The sequence below is a fragment of the Pinus tabuliformis genome, chromosome 2_2, assembly GCF_031772625.1.
Source record: "Pinus tabuliformis cultivar Carrire ecotype Pingquan chromosome 2_2, CPIR1, whole genome shotgun sequence".
NCBI classification, from domain to species: Eukaryota; Viridiplantae; Streptophyta; class Pinopsida; order Pinales; family Pinaceae; genus Pinus; species Pinus tabuliformis.
The window spans coordinates 1,002,773,407-1,002,783,660 of NC_142300.1; positions in this window are offsets into that span (position 1 = coordinate 1,002,773,407).

Genomic DNA, 10,254 nt, shown 5'->3' on the forward strand with positions numbered 1-10,254 from the left:
TGTTTTCTGAACCCAGGGAGGAGTTTCTCTTGTGTTCCTCACAATACCAGATAGCAATAATTCCCTTGTTTCTGTCACCTAGAATTCGACTGTCGGTTTATTGAAAGGACAATGTTGTTTTTGCAGAACTGAGCATAAGGGCACAAATTCTCTTCTCAACACATAGATACATATGTAAATTCAGGTTTTCATCACACAGGGTGGCCTCTACTGCAGCATATATCTTCTTTACTTTTAAAGATGATGAGGAGAGTTCAGAGTGCAGAGAAAGAACTTGGGCAAATACAGTGAAATATGCAGGCAATCTTTTATATTTTGTTGAATATACAGGTAGACTGTTACTCTCATTTTTGTATTCAATGCCGTGTTCAATTCACCATTTTGTACCAACAAATCATGCACTATGAAGTTTCCTCGATCCTACCTCGTTTGGAGCTTGAAATTTGCCAAAAATCCCAGGTTTTCTTTCTGCATGGCTGTTTTCTGTGTTTCCTGTAGAAACGCCTGTAGAGCACCCCTATGCCTTTGAGCGAGCCTGATACGCAGCAGAATCTCGAAGACAGGTAGAGAAACTGGTGGAGGATGACTAGTTAATCATTTTGTGCATACTTCAGTTGAGGATGTGGCAAGTGCAGATGAACAGTAGTTTGTGAGTTTTAGTCGAGCCTTCTTTAATTGCTGCGTGATTTGTGGTGAGGTGGAAAAAACGTGTGCTGTCTTTATTTGAACTGGAGTGATGTTATGGACTGTATGTTCTCTTCTATTTGTTAATCATTTGACGTCCTGTGTGTTGGAGTTCAACACGTCTACCACTACCTGTGTTTTTCAAATTTCACGTGAACGACTATACACGTATGCTGCGTGATTTTTTCCTGGATGAGTGCAATCGAATCTGGCTAGCTTCCTGGCTGAATCCCACCATCTCATTCGTTCATGCAGTGCTTAGATTAGATTCATGCAATAGAGGAATGAGTTTTAGTCACATACCTGGAAGTCGAATATGGCTGTCGTGAGGTGTTGTGGCCTTTCATTTGCTGCATGCATTGGCTTCTGTGGTTGCATGAGGGCTTGGTGGCTGATTCATGGCTATTTTTTCTTGTGTAGGTATCCTCTGGCTGGATCCATGCTGTAGGAGCTGGCTTCACGTTCATATCTGCACCCTCAAGCTGCTGTTGCTGAATTTTCTTAAGACCAAAACTTGTTTTCGCCATTGCTCCCGAACGATAGAACGGATCGATCTGAAACTTGCTGAGCATGTTCCTATCATCATTGTGCATCTCCCATAACAAAATTGCGATCAATGGATGCACATATTTCGAGAAAAATGGAAAACGGATGAAGATTTCAGAGATCAATTTCTCAAAAACCGTGCATCGGAATCGGCTGAAACTACTTGGGTAGGCTACTATCACCCATATGCATCTCCCCATGAAACAGGTTTTGAAATGGATGCATGGATATGGCGAAAATGAAAGAATGGCTGACGGTGATGGAGGCAGATTTCTTGGAAACCGTGCACCGGAATGGGCTGAAATTGCTCGGGCATGTTGCCATCGTCCCTATACAATTCCCCGTAAAACGGTTTTTCAAATGGATGCATGGTTTTCAATTTAGGGCAAAAACAAATTTTGTTCTATGTATTTTTTCTTCAAAGCATTCTGCAAGTTTTTGCATGGAAAGAAAAACTGAGCTTGGGCTGTGATGCAGGCATGGAGATGATGGAGGAGGAGTTTGAATATTGCAGGAGGACTTCTGAACCCTTGAGGAAGCTATCATGTTTGCCAAAATACCTTGTTCACATCCATTTCTAGCTTCCTGTAGAAATCCTGTAATTTCTACAGGAACTTCCTGTAGAACACACAATTTTGAGGAAAGAAGCACAATGATATGGAAAAAATGATGGAGAAGGGTGAGGGATGGAAACATGGATGCTTGCAGGTCTCATGGACAGGTTCTCGGCCTTCAGGTCCTCTTCAGAGATCAATTTTGGCTCATTTGTAGGCTTCCTGTAGAAGACACAGAACTTCCTGTAGAAGACACAGAACTTCCTGTAGAAGGCATAGAACTTCCTTTGTCTTTGTTTTGAGCGATCCTCTTGACCTGCAATGTCCTTCTTGCAGCCTGCAATTATTCAATGGAAATTAGCTTTATTTTTCTTTTCTTTTTCTCTTTTTTTTTTTTTGAAAAAAACAACTAGGGCACCTCATGGAGGTTTTCACCCTAATTGCCTGCCTCGGGCGCCTCCAAGGGAGGTTTTCACCCAAGGATCTTATTCTTTTTTTATCTCCTCTTCTTTCCAACCCATTGACTGCCTCATGGAGGTTTTCAATCAATGAGCCAATCTAAGGCGCCTCCGAGGAGGTTTTCACCTTAGATTTCTATTTTCCTCTTATTTTCATTTTTTTATCCTTTTTCTTTTTTTTTTTTCTCTTTTTTTCCTTTTTTTTTTCTACCCTACCCTACTTGAAAAACAAAATTATTTTCAAGTATAAGAATACTTCCAATGGAGCCATGTGCACATCGAGATTAGAGACAAAATGATGTGGCGGCTTGAGATGCATGCTTTGACAGCTATCTGGATTTCAGAGACCAAATGATTTGACTTTGAAGGGATCAAACATAGCTGAGGAAGAGAGTACTGCTGCAACTTAGTGACCGTCTGAAACCATATGTCAATATAGCTCTGATATCCTTGGTCCTTTTGCTGATCTGGATCATTCTCCATATCTTCTTCTATCATGACCTTCACATCTTCCTCTTTGTGCTTATTTTTCTCTTGACTATATGGAGGGTTTGATGGTAACCATGAGGGAGCTTTCTTGATCTTTGCTTCTGATGTCTTCTCTTCATCAAGTGCAGCCCATGGTGCTTTGATCTCCTCTTTTGCATCTTCTTTTGCCTTTGGTCCTTCAATGTTGTCAATATAATATCTATTTTGCAATACTCTTCTTGAGCTATGGTGAAGATCATCGAGCTCAAGAGGAGTCATTTGGACATGTTGTGCCTCAGCTTTGCAATTGGGTTGAGCTATTCCAATGTGCGGGTTTGGAGATGGTGGTACGGGTAGTTGAGTGGGAGTGTATTTTTGAGATGGATGTGGATGGGTTTGTGGTTGGGCAGGTGGTGGAGGCAAATGAGTGGGAGGAGAGTTGTACTGGGGCCTCCACCCCTGATGAGGTGCATTCCACTGAGGCTATGGCTGAGCATAAGAGTGAAATGAATGAGCAACTGGTTGGGCATAATATGGATCTGTGAAGGAACAAGGAGAAGGTGTGAACCAGGAAGGATGAGTAGGGGGACCCCAAGAAGGTATGGAAGTGGTTTGATAGGGGTCATAATAGTTCTGGGATGTACCTTGCATTCCCTGCTGGTAGGGTATGAGTCCATGTGGCCTCCTTTGGTTCATATAATAGAGTGATTCAGTGGCTCCTTTGGCTCTCTGATATGCAGCTTTAAGTCTAGGCAAGGAAGGGCACTGATTCGTAGGATGGTATTCTTCATAGACAAAACATACTTCTAGGGAGTGCATTAGACATTCATTCCTAGGATGCTTTCTAGTGCACCTGGGACAAAAGATGACCAAAGCCCTCTTGGCTTCCTCTTGCTTCCTTTGGATTTGCAGGGTATCCAGTTGCATGGCAAGAAATTGCCTCATATCACTCTTGAAATCTTCCATCTGATTTGCAAATTCATTTTTGGATAAGGTACTGCTCCCAACATTTCTACTTGTAGCCATTTGCTCCAAAGGAATGTTTTCTTCTTCTTCTCCCCTAGAGGTTCTTCAAATATGCCTTGATTTCCACCTAAGGGTTCTTTAATCACAGCCATCGAAGAAGAGAGAAGGTTGGCTGTGTGAAGCAGTGGGGGTGTTGTGCAATCAATTTTCTGAATTATCTCTACTCCTACAAGGCATGAAATGAAATCTTTTTCGTTGATTTTTGTTTCTTTTTTTTGCTTGTACCTACAAAACTAAAATAGATTGAACTGCAACTAACTATCTTGCTGAAATGAAAATGTGGAATTGAAGAGAAAGCAGGAAAGGACTAATCTACTTTGCTCAAATGAAATTGCAGGAATGAAATACTAATCTACGCTTGCAGAATTGAAATTACAGAATTGAAATGCTAATTTATGCTTGCAAAATTGAAATTGCGGAATTGAAATGCTAATCTATGAAAGTAGGAAATGCTAATCTACTTTTGCATAAACAAAATTGCATAATGGAAATGAAATAAAATACTTAGTAGAAGATTGTAGTGGAAAATAGAAGAAAAGCAGCAATCGCCAATACTATGACGCTTCCCCGGCAATGGCACCAAAAAGAGTGGTGAGCCCCAGTATTGCAGCAATAATGCTGCAACTCTTGGGACTCCCTTCTTTAATTTTATCAACCCGGTAGTTCGTAACAAACTTGGAAGCGACGATGCTATATGCACAAGTACTAGATCTTGCCGCAGCTGTCACTTGGTCAGCTGGCACAAGTCCGCTAGGAGCTTAAGCCAACTTCTATGAGCTCTCAGAAGAAGCTTTTTAACTAATGGATGAAAGCTAACTCAAAGGAGGCTAATCTACTTGCAAAAAGAAACTGAAAGCGGAAAGGAAATACAAACCCTAATTTTACCAGCTAGCCCTACTGATGCGAAAAGGAGGATGCAAGCTACTGAAAGAGATGCCATTGACTTCTAGGAAGGTAAAATGCATGTGTCTAAGTTATCACTATCTGAAGAAAACATCTTTTTGTATTTTTGAATAAGTTGTTAGTTTCATCATGCATATGCTTTCACTATTCTTTGACTGTGCAGCGGTGGATCAAGGATGAGAAATGCTTGGAAGAGGTCGGGAAGGTTCAAAGAGAGTCTAAGGAGTCCCTAACACCCTTCCAGGGAGTTTCACAAAGTTTGGCTATCAAGAAACCTCATTTCTGAGCTTCTACAGGAAGTCTGCAGGGGTTCTACAGGATGTTCTAGAATTTCTACAGGATGTTCAGAAATTTCTACAGGATGTTTAAAAATTGGATTTTGGAGGATGGGTGAGTGAGGGAAGATGCATGACTGATATGGAGCTAGGATAGGGGTCTGAAATGTCCCAGGGACTGGTGAATGGAGTGGTGAGAAGGTGTAGATGGCTAAATTGGCTCAAAGAAGGCTGAAACAATGATTGCACAAAAAGGTAGGGTTACGTGGGCAAGAGGACAGATGTGAGACAAGGAACCTAGCTAGGAGATGGAGCAGATGGCTCTGACGAAGCTTAGGTGGATGAAGGAGTGGTAGAGATGCTCTGCACTGTATACATTCAACTGAATCAACAAAGTCTTGCAAGTAATCAAAGTCCTAGCTAATATAATCTAACTAACAATAAAGTGAATGAACAACAACTTTATTTGAAAGAGAACCATGTATGTCAACTATGCAATGAAACATTTCAGAGATCTGAACACATAACCAACTTCTGAAAATGAAAACAGTACACTAAGGATTGGATGGTAAAGCAAACTAGTGTTTTGTTTGGGACAACACGGTTACTTCAATTCCAGCCCCTGATCCAATAAGGAAGAGGTGAAACCAAAAGTGTTTTTTGACCCTTTTTTGGAGCCTTTTTCCTGTTATTATCCTATCAAGTCAATCTGAACTTAAAAAGCTACTTTAATCATCAAAAGAAACCTAAATAACAAAACAAGATTTAAATCTAAATAGCAGATTTTATTCTAAGAATGCAGCAAAGACACATAAAGATAAACAAAGGAGGTACTAGGCACTTGAGATGGGCCCAACCCCAAGAGCTACAACCTCCTAAGAGAGATTTAGAGCTGGTGCAAAGCTGGATTCATCTTTATTGAGCAAGAAAAGAAGAGTTACATCAAAACTGTCCACAAGGGGAAGCTTGAAAATGTGCTGAAATGCAAAGCTAATCTACTGACTAAAATCGAACTACAAGCTAGCTAACTTCTGCCTACAAAGTGACTAACTACTGGCTAACCAAAATGAGGCCCTAAGCCTTCTTATTTATACAAATTGAGGACCCCAACAATCCTCCTAAACTTTAGGGACTTGGCTACCCAAAACTTGTAGTTAACAATAGTCCTACTTGACTTGCTTGGTTGCCCTTGTGATAATCGATTTGGTGGCCCTTAGAGAATTCGAGGTAAGGGCCCATAAATGAAGGGGACACCTTCCTAAAAATCCTCTCCACGAATTTCGCTGCCAAGTGCTCATTTAAACCTTTGATTTTGTCTCCAAATTGACCAAAAAGACTGCATAAAGCACACATTAGACTTGTTGGCATAATGACTAACCCAATTCACTCTATTAGCATAAATATAATCAAAAACATGAAATAAACTAATGAGAATGGTGGATTAAGTCGAATTAGGAGGTTGAATGAGCCCATATACTTATCCATTTTTGGGGCTCATCAGTTGGTTCCAAAGAAAAATGGGAAGTGGAGGATTTGTGTCGATTACAGAGAGTTAAACAAAGCAACAAAGAAGGACCATTTCCCTCTACCTTTCGTTGACCAAGTGCTAGATGGCCTGGTAGGGAATTTTTTTTTCTCTTTCCTAGATGGGTTCAATGGGTACAATCAAATCCATATCATCCCAAAACCAAGATAAAACCAACCTAACTTGTCCTTGGGGTACTTTCACCTATAGGGTCCTTCCTTTTGGCCTATGTAATGCCCCTGCCACTTTCCAGAGAGCAATCTTGAGTATCTATGCTGAGATATTCCATGATGCAATAGAAATTTATATGGATGATTTTACACCCTATGGGTGTGATTTCCAGGAGGCTCTGTCCAACTTAGGTAAGGTGTTGAACAAATGCATTGAAATGAACCTGTCCCTTAGTCCTGAAAAATGTGAGTTCTTGATGACTGTAGGGACTGTTCTAGGTCATTCAATATCCCAGCAAGGATTGCAGGTGGACCCAAACAAAATAGCCATCATCCAAAGGGTCCCACCTTCGTAAAAGCAGAGAGATGTTCAAAAATAGTTCAAACAATTAGCTTCTCCTTTCTTTGAGTTGTTGGCCAAAGACTCTGAATTTGTATGGTCAAAAAGCTGTCAAGAGGCCTTGGACACCCTGAAGGACAAGTTGACCACTGCACCTATTCTCCGATGCCCAAATTAGGCCCTTCCTTTTCATATACATGCTAATACCTCACACAAAGACATAGGAGCATCTCTAGGCCAGATAGATGACAAATTACCTTATGCTATTTACTTCATTAGTAAGAATTTGTCAAAGGCTGAATTGAACTACACAATGACCAATAAAGAGCTCCTAGCTATTGTGCATTCATTGAACAAATTTAGGCATTACATTACAAGTTACCAAACATTTGTACATACTGACCATGCTGCAACTAAATACTTAATGAATAAACTTGATGTGAATGCACAAAATATTAGATGGTTACTTTTATTACAGTAGTTTGATCTAACTATTGTTGATAAGCTTGGCAAGGAAAATGTTTTTGCAGATTTTTTATCCAGGTTAACTTTGCTTGCAAGGAAGGAAGGAATTATATATGATCAGTTAATGGATGAACACTTATTCACCATTTCAGTTCTCTCTCCATGGTTTTCCGACATAGAAAAGTATTTGGTGTCTACACAGTTCCCACCGAATTTTTCCTCCAAAGAGAAAAGCAAAATTGTGAGGAAAAGTGCCCCATTCACTTGGATTGGGGGCAACCTCTTAAAACTATGCCCGGATCAAATTATGAGAAGATGTATCAGGGAGGAGAAATTCTTTGACATCCTTATGACCTGTCATGATGGGCCTTGTGGAGGTCACTTTGCAGCCAAGAGGACAACATTCAAGGTGTTACAAGCTGGTTATTATTGGCCCACTCTTCATCAGGATGTGAGAAGGTGTACTAGTCAATGTGATCAGTGCCAAAGGATGGGAAAGCCTACTCCAAGGGATGAAATGCCTTTTCAACGTCAAGTGACTTTCGAGCCATTTGACAAGTGAGCTGAAACCAAGGCAATCAAGGCAGCAACATAGGAGAAGGTGGTTGAGTTCTTAAGGGAAAATATATTTTATAAGTTAGGGTACCCTAGAGAACTGGTCACTGATCAAGGCAGCCATTTTACATATAACATGATTCAAGACTTGTTAAGCCAACATAATATCAAGCATAGAACATCCATTCCTTATCACACACAAGCTAATGGGCAAGTAGAGGTGACCAACAGAGCACTAGAGGGCATTCTGAGCAAAGTGGTTAGCATCAGTAGAAAAGATTGGGCATATAGATTAGTTGAGGCCACTTGGGCCAAAAATACCACCTATAAGACCACCACTGGATTCACTCCCTATGATTTGGTCTATGGGAAGGAGGCCATGTTGTCCATTGAATTTGAGTATGATACATTGAGGATGGCAACCCAACTAGATCTAGATCTCAAGAGTGCACAAGAAGAGATATTTCTCCAGCTGAATGGGTTAGATGAGTTTAGAATGAAGGCCCTCCTACACATAGAGTTGACTCAAATTCAGAGGAAGATCTAGCATGACAAGAACATCAAGGGAAAAAAATTTCAAGAAGGTGATTGGGCTTTGTTGTGTGATTCCAGATACAAAGATTTTAAAGGCAAGTTAAGGACAAGATGGTTAGGGCCTTATGTCATAGAGAAATGTCATGATAATGGTTCAATGCAGATTAGAACCATTGATGTAGAGGTTGTTCCTTTACTTGTTAATGGGCACAGATTGAAGGTTTACAAGAAGCCATTGTCCAAGAAAAAAATCATTGATGGCATCAACAAGACAATGATGGTGGTTGAGCAAGTCTTGGCCTCTACCTCATCAAGTCACTAAAAAAAAAAAGAGAGAGAAAAATAAGGAGACTCAGGTGAAAACCTCCATGAGGCACTTGAGTCCCACTATTGGGTTGAAAACCTCTTGAGGTGGCCCAATGGTGTCAAAAAAGGAAAAAAAAAAAAGAGAGAAACAAAAATATCTCTAGATGAAAGCATCTTTTGAGGTGCCCAGGGCAAGCAGCTAGGATGAAAACCTCTTGGAGGCAAACTATTTGCTTTCAAAAAGAAAAAATAAAAAAATAAAAAAAGAGAAAAGAAAAACTCTGAAAATATTGTTTGCAGGTCAGCAGGAGGAGGATCAGAGCAACAAGAGAGGATCAAAAGGGACCTATCTAGTTCATATTTTATTTCTCCACTCATTATCCCTCATCATTCCATCACTCCCTCCATTCTTCTACTCATTTTGCTCAGTTTACAAGCGTTTTGTGTTTTCTACAAGATTCCCTGCGAGCATACAGGATCCCCTGAAAACCTACAAGATGATCCTGTAGGAATTACAGTGGGTTGGGAATCCCAAAGAAAGTAACCCTAGAGAAAGGGGATGACATTATCATGTCAAGAAAATACATTTCTACTTCACCATCTCATCACCATTCCTCTCTCCACCATGATCACCCCTGCATTCATCCACTAAAGTCAGTTTCAAAAAAATAAAATAAAATAAAATTACAGTTTTTAGAAAAAAACACAGATAAAAGAGGATGAAGACAAAGAACAAGGGTAAAACACCTGAAAGCTATACCTCTCATTCACCAATCCCTATACGCCTTCTCTACCCATGCCAACCATCCTCATACTCCATAAGTGAAGAATGATTAAATTTTTTTTGAGGGAGAGGCAGCTATAGGACATCCTGTAGCAGCCTGTCCCACAAAACAAAAAATCACAAGTTGCAGTTAGCTACAACATGGAGATCCAGAGGTCAAAGAAGCTCCTCTAGAGCTTAAGAAACATAATCAAGCTCATCAGCATCACCATCTTAGTATTTTCACATCAAAGGAAACATCAGGGGACAATAAAAAAAGAAAGAGAAACACATGCGGCAAATACACAACAAGGACTTCACTCTCTAGCAAACAGCATCAAGGCATCATTACCACAGGTATGTATCTTGCTTCCACTCTATCGTTAGCATAATATGATCAAACATGTAAAAGTTGTGAAAGAATTGGTTTTTAAGCAAAAGGTGGCCAGTTAACTTGGCCAACTTTGCTCAATCAACGAGGAGAATACAATTAGTTATATCACACGTGGAAGTAGTCAAGTCAAGAGAAAGGAGAGATGAGGTCAAAAGTGGTTAAGCTACAAATTCCTGAAGTGGGAGTTGATTATGAGGTAAGGAGAATGATGATGCGGTATTGGGACCAACAATCCAAAAATGGATACTCATACTTCGGCTGCCAGCACACCACCCCAATCAAATCACC